Source organism: Salvelinus namaycush, chromosome 14, assembly GCF_016432855.1.
Source record: "Salvelinus namaycush isolate Seneca chromosome 14, SaNama_1.0, whole genome shotgun sequence".
Lineage (NCBI taxonomy): Eukaryota > Metazoa > Chordata > Actinopteri > Salmoniformes > Salmonidae > Salvelinus > Salvelinus namaycush.
The window spans coordinates 822,077-829,773 of record NC_052320.1 but is presented as its reverse complement, the minus strand read 5'-3'; positions in this window follow the sequence as shown (position 1 = coordinate 829,773).

The window sequence follows — 7,697 nt, the reverse complement described above, 5'->3', positions numbered from 1 at the left end:
ATCATCGTAAAGTATGTTTTTTCAATATATTTTTATTAGATTATTGAAATTTATTCGGGACGTTAGGCGTGTTGCGTTGTGTGCCTTTGTTCAGGAAGGAGAGATTCGCGCCACTTGGCTAGTGCGCTTGCTAATTCAAGTGGGAAAAAGGACGTTCTAAATCCAAACAACGATTGTTCCCGACAAAGGACCCCTTATACAACATTCTGATGGAAGCTCATCAAAAGTAGGATCCATTTTATGATGCTATTTCATATATCTGTCGAACTGTGTACTATTAGTTTTGCGCCCAGGTTTTGGGCACTCGCTCGCCATAACGTAAGCCTTATGTCGTAATGAAGTTATTTTTAGAATTCTAACACTGCGATTGCATTAAGAACTAGTGTATCTATCATTTCCTATACAACATGTATTTTTTAGTTATGTTTATGAATAGCTATTTGGTCAGAATATGTGTGTCAGAAAAAAGTGTCAGAAAAATATCCGGACGTTGTGGGAAAAAGATGCTACGTTAGCACAATGTATAACCACTGATTTCAGCTCTAAATATGCACATTTTCGAACAAAACATAAGTGTATGTATAACCTGATGTTATAGGACTGTCATCTGATGAAGCATATCAAGGTTAGTCAAAAATTATATATCTTTTGCTGGTTTGTTACGATCGCTAACTTTTACTGCTGGGGAATGGCTTGTGTTTCTGGCTATTGTGGTAAGCTAATATAACGCTATATTGTGTTTTCGCTGTAAAACACTTAAGAAATCGGAAATATTGTCTGGAATCACAAGATGCCTGTCTTTCGTTTGCTGTACACTATGTATTTTTCAGAAATGTTTTATGATGAGTATTTAGGTATTTGACGTTGGTGTCTGTAATTATTCTGTCTGCTTTCGGTGCAATTTCTGATTGTAGCTGCAATGTAAACTATGATTTATACCTGAAATATGCACATTTTTCGAACAAAACATAGATTTATTGAATAACATGTTATAAGACTGTCATCTGATGAAGTTGTTTGTTGGTTAGTTTGGTTGGTTCTTGGTTAGTTAGGTTGGCTTTGTGCATGCTACCTGTGCTGTGAAAAATGTCTGTCCTTTTTTGTATTTGGTGGTGAGCTAACATAAATATACGTGGTGTTTTCGCTGTAAAACATTTTAAAAATCGGACATGTTGGCTGGATTCACAAGATGTGTACCTTTCATTTGCTGTATTGGACTTGTTAATGTGTGAAAGTTAAATATTTCAAAAAAATATATTTTGAATTTTGCGCCCTGCACTTGAAGTGGCTGTTGTCATATTGTGGGCGGCCTCGGGCTTGCAGCCAGAAGAAGTTTAAAACACTAACAGCTTACAGAGGTAGGCAATTAAGGTCACAGTTATGAAAACTTAGGACACTAAAGAGGCCTTTCTACTGACTCTGAAAAACACCAAAAGAAAGATGCCCAGGGTCCCTGCTCATCTGCGTGAATGTGCCTTAGGCATGCTGCAAGGAGGCATGAGGACTGCAATATCCGTACTGTGAGACGCCTAAGACAGCGCTACAGGGAGACAAGATGGACAGCTGATCGTCCTCACAGTGGCAGACCACGTGTAACAACACCTGCACAGGATCGATACATCCGAACATCACACCTGTGGGACAGGTACAGAACGGCAACAACAACTGCCCAAGTTACACCAGGAGCACACAATCCCTCTATCAGTGCTTAGACTGTCTGCAATAGGCTGAGAGAGGCTGGACTGAGAGCTTGTAGGCCTGTTGTAAGACAGATCCTCACCAGACATCACCGACAACAAAGTCGCCTATGGGTACAAACTCACCCTCGCTGGACCAGACAGGACTGGCAAAAAGTGCTCTTCACTGATGAGTCACGGTTTTGTCTCACCAGGGGTGATGGTCGGATTCGTGTTTATTGTCGAAGGAATGAGCGTTACACCGAGGCCTGTACTCTGGAGCAGCATCAATTTGGAGGTGGAGGGTCCGTCATGGTCTGAGGCGGTGTGTCACAGCATCATCGGACTGAGCTTGTTGTCATTGCAGGCAATCTCAACGCTATGCGTTACAGGGAAGACATCCTCCTCCCTCATGTGGTACCCTTCCTGCAGGCTCATCCTGACATGACCCTCCAGCATGACAATGCCACCAGCCATACTACTCTTTCTGTGCGTGATTTCCTGCAAGACAGGGATGTCAGTGTTCTGCCATGGCCAGCGAAGAGCCCGAATCTCAATCCCATTGAGCACATCTGGGACCTGTTGGATCGGACGGTAAGGGCTAGGGCCATTCCCCCCCAGAAATGTCCGGGAACTTGCAAGTGCCTTGGTGGAAGACTGGGGTAACATCTCACAGCAAGAACTGGCAAATATGGTGCAGTCCATGAGGAGGAGATACACTACAGTTCTTAATGCAGCTGGTGGCCACTACCAGATACTGACTGTTACTTTTGATTTTGACCCCCTCTTTGTTCAGGGACACATTATTCAATTTCTGTTAGTCACATGTCTGTGGAACTTGTTCAATTTATGTCTCAGTTGTTGAATCTTGTTATGTTCATACAGATATTTACTTATATATATATATATATATATACATTTATTTATTGTTAAGTTTTCTGAAAATTAAACAGTGAGAGGACGTTTCTTTTGTTTTGCTGAGTTTAGAAAGTAATTAATGTACAACTTAAAACCCTACTCCGCTAGCACCAAATGACTGATCTGCACGAAACTTGACAAATTGCATCTACCGACCAAGGCCTCACAACGCCACATTTTCCAGGTTAGCATCTCAAACATCTAACATTCAAGTGGACCTGGCACATAAATGCGTATAAATCAGCAATGGATATTGTATTGTAACAAAACATGTTCCAAACACTGTCAAGACTCAACATTTACAAGCAAGGGATATGGTAGTAGGTGCCAGGTGCACTAGTTTGTGTCAGAACTGCAAAGCTGCTGGGTTTTTTCACGCTCAACAATTTCCTGTGTGTATCAAGAATGGTCATTGGACATCCAGCCAACTTGACACAACTGTGGGATGCATTGGAGTCAACATGGGCCAGCTTCCCTGTGGAACACTTTCCACACCTTGTAGAGTCCATGCCCTGACGAACTGAGACTGTTCTGAAAAAAGTGTGTGTGGGGGGATGCAACTCAATATTAGGAAGGTGTTCTTAATGTTTGGTATCCTCAGTGTATGTCTGACACCTACAGTTGAAGTCGGAAGTTTACATACTCTTAGGTTGGAGTCATTAAAACTAATTTTTCAACCATTCCACACATTTCTTGTTAACAAATTATAGTTTTTGCAAGTCGGGTTAGGACATCTACTTTGTGCATGACACGCGTGATTTTTCCAACAATTGTTTACAGACAGATTATTTCACTTATAATTCACTGTATCACAATTCCAGTCGGTCAGAAGTTAACATACAGTAAGTTGACTGTGCCTTTAAACAGCTTGAAAAATTCCATAAAATGATGTCATGGCTTTAGAAGCTTCTGATAGGCTAATTGACATAATTTGAGTCAATTGGAGATGTACCTGTGGGTGTATTTCAAGGTCTACCTTCAAACTCAGTGCCTCTTTGCATGACATCATGGGAAAAAATAATAAAATCAGCCAAGACCTCAGAAAAAATTGTAGGCCTCCAGAAGTCTGGTTCAGCCTTGGGAGCAATTTCCAAAGCAATTTCCAAACGCCTGAAGGTACCACGTTCATCTGTACAAACAATAGTATGCAAGTATAAACACCATGGGACCGCGCAGCCGTCATACCGCTCAGGAAGGAGACGCGTTCTGTCTCCTAGAGATTAATGTACTTTGGTGTGAAAAGTGTAAATCAATCCCAGAACAACAGCAAAGGACCTTGTGAAGATGCTGGAGGAAACAGGTACAAAAGTATCTATATCCACAGTAAAATGAGTCCTATATCGACAAAACCTGAAAGGCCTCTCAGCAAGGAAGAAGCCACTGCTCCAAAACCACCATAAAAAAGCCAGACTACGGTTTGCAACTGCACATGGGGACAACGATCATACTTTTTGGAGAAATGTCCTCTGGTCTGATGAAACAGAAATAGAACTGTTTGGCCATAATGACCATAGTTATGTTTGGAGGAAAAAGGGGAATGCTTGCAAGCCGAAGAACACCGTCCCAACCGTGAAGCACGGGGGTGGCAGGATCATGTTGTGGGGGTGCTTTGCTGCAGGAGGGGCTGGTGCACTTCACAAAATAGATGGCATCATGAGAAAATAAAATTATGTGGATTTATTGAAGCAACATCTTCAAGACATCAGTCAGGAAGTTAAAGCTTGGTCGCAAATGGGTCTTCCAAATGGACAATGACCCCAAGCATACTTCCAAAGTTGTGGTAAAATGACTTAAGGACAACAAAGTCAAGGTATTGGAGTGGCCATCACAAAGCCCTGACCTCAATCCTGTAGAAAATTTGTGGGCAGAACTGAAAAAGTGTGTGGAAGCAAGGAAGCCTACAAGCCTGTCTCAGTTACACCAGCTCTGTCAGGAGGAATGGGACAAAATTCACCCAACTAATTGTGGGAAGCTTGTGGAAGGCTACCCGAAACATTTGACCCAAGTTAAACAATTTAAAGGCAATGCTACTAAATACTAATTGAGTGTATGTAAACTTCTGACCCACTGGGAATGTGATGAAAGAAATAAAAGCTGAAATAAATAATTCTCTCTACTATTATTCTGACATTGTCACACCCTGGCCTTAGTTTTCTTTGTTTTTATTATTATTTTAGTTAGGTCAGGGTGTGACATGGTGAATGTATGTGTTTTTTGTAGTGTCTAGGGTGGTTGTAAGGTTTAGGGGGTTTATTAGAGTAGTTGGGTTTATGTTTAGTATAGAAGTCTAGCTGTGTCTATGGTTGCCTGAATGGTTCTCAATCAGAGACAGATGTCATTAATTGTCTCTGATTGGGAGCCATATTTAAGGCAGCCATAGGCACTAGGTTTTGGTGGGTAATTGTCTATGTGTAGTGTTTGTGTCAGCACTATTTGTCTGTATAGCTTCACGGTCGTCAGTTTGTTATTTTGTTAGTTTGTGTATAGTTGTTAGTTTCTTGTTTTTTCTCTCTTCTAAAATAAAAGAAGATGTATTTTGCAAACGCTGCGCCTTGGTCCACTTTCTCACAAGAAGACGATCGTGACAGAATTACCCACCAACCTAGGACCAAGCGGCGTGTCAAGCGGCAACAGGACCCACCTACACAGGATTCATGGACATGGGAGGAGATACTGGATGGTAAGGGACCTTGGGCACAACCGGGAGAATATCGCCTCCGTCGTGAAGAGCTGGAGGCAGCTAAAGCCGAGAGGAGGCGATATGAGGAGGCAGCACGGAAGCAAGGCTGGAAGCCCGTGAGTACAACCCAAAAATTTCTTGGGGGGGGCCTTAAAGGGAGTGTGGCGAAGTCAGGTAGGAGACCTGCGCCTACTCCCTGTACTTACCGTGGAGAGCGAGAGTACGGGCAGACACCGTGTTACGCAGTAGAGCGCATGGTGTCTCCTGTACGCGTGCATAGCCCGGTTCGGTACATTCCAGCTCCAGTATCGGCCGGGCTAGATTGAGCGTTGAGCCGGATGTCATGAAACCGGCCCAACGCATCTGGTCACCAGTGCGTCTCCTCGGGCCGGCTTACATGGCACCAGCCTTACGCATGGTGTCCCCGGTTCGCCTACATAGCCCGGTGCGGGTTATTCCACCTCCCCGCACTGGTCGGGCGACGGGGAGCATACAACCAGGTAAGGTTGGGCAGGCTCAGTGCTCAAGGGAGCCAGTACGCCTGCACGGTCCGGTATTTCCGGCGCCACCTCCCCGCCCCAACCCAGTACCACCAGTGCCTCCTCCACGCACTAGCCCTATGGTGCGTGTCTCCAGCCCTTTACCACCAGTGCCTACACCACGCACCAAGCCTCCTGTGTGTCCCCAGAGTCCTGTGCGTCCTGTTGCTGCTCCCCGCACTAGCCCTGAGATGCGTGTCCCCAGTCCGGTACCACCAGTTCCGGCACCACGCACTAGGCCTAATGTGCGCTCCCAGGGTCCAGTATGCCCTGTTCCTTCTCCCCGCACTAGCCTGAAGGTGCGTGTCCTTAGCCCGGTGCCTCCAGTTCCGGCACCACGCACCAGGCCTACAGTGCGCCTCATCCGGCCAGAGCCATCCGTCTGCCCAGTGCCATCTGAGCCATCCGTCTGCCCAGCGCCATCTGAGCCATCCGTCTCCCCAGCGCCATCTGAGCCATCCGTCTGCCCAGTGCCGTCTGAGCCATCCGTCTGTCCCGAGCCATTAGAGCCGCCCGTCTGTCCCGAGCCGTCAGAGCCGTTAGTCAGTCAGGAGCCGCTAGAGCCATTCGTCAGTCAGGATCTGCCAGAGCCGCCAACCAGACAGGATCTGCCAGAGCCGCCAACCAGACAGGATCTGCCAGAGCCGCCAACCAGACAGGATCTGCCAGAGCCGCCAACCAGACAGGATCTGCCAGAGCCGCCAACCAGACAGGATCTGCCAGAGCCGCCAACCAGACAGGATCTGCCAGAGCCGTCAGCCAGCCATGAGCGTCCAGAGCCGTCAGCCAGCCATGAGCGTCCAGAGCCGTCAGCCAGCCATGAGCGCCCAGAGCCGTCAGCCAGCCATGAGCGCCCAGAGCCGTCAGCCAGCCATGAGCGCCCAGAGCCGTCAGCCAGCCATGAGCGTCCAGAGCCGTCAGCCAGCCATGAGCGTCCAGAGCCGTCAGCCAGCCATGAGCGTCCAGATCCGTCAGCCAGCCATGAGCAGCCAGATCCGTCAGCCAGCCATGAGCAGCCAGATCCGTCAGCCAGCCATGAGCAGCCAGATCCGTCAGCCAGCCATGAGCAGCCAGATCCGTCAGCCAGCCATGAGCAGCCAGATCCGTCAGCCAGCCATGAGCAGCCAGATCCGTCAGCCAGCCATGAGCAGCCAGATCCGTCAGCCAGCCATGAGCCGTCCAGCCAGGATCCGCCAGAGCCGTCCAGCCAGGATCCGCCAGAGCCGTCCAGCCAGGATCCGCCAGCCAGCCAGGATCCGCCAGAGCCAGCCAGCCAGGATCCGCCATTCAGTCCGGTGCTGCCCCTTAGTCCGGTGCTGCCCCTTAGTCCGGTGCTGCCCCTTAGTCCGGTGCTGCCCCTTAGTCCGGTGCTGCCCCTTATCCCGGTACTGCCCCTTAGTCCGGTGCTGCCACTTAGTCCGGTGCTGCCCCTTAATCCAGTGGGGTTAAGTTGGAGGGTGGTCAATTGGAGGAGGTTACGAAAGCGGGTAGTGACTATGGTGGGGTGGGGACCACGACCAGTACCAGAGCCGCCACCGTGGACAGACGCCCACCCAGACCCTCCCCTAGACTTTATGCTGGTGCGCCCGGAGTTCGCACCTTAAGGGGGGGGTTATGTCACACCCTGGCCTTAGTTTTCTTTGTTTTTATTATTATTTTAGTTAGGTCAGCGTGTGACATGGTGAATGTATGTGTTTTTTGTAGTGTCTAGGGTGGTTGTAAGGTTTAGGGGGTTTATTAGAGTAGTTGGGTTTATGTTTAGTATAGAAGTCTAGCTGTGTCTATGGTTGCCTGAATGGTTCTCAATCAGAGACAGATGTCATTAATTGTCTCTGATTGGGAGCCATATTTAAGGCAGCCATAGGCACTAGGTTTTGGTGGGTA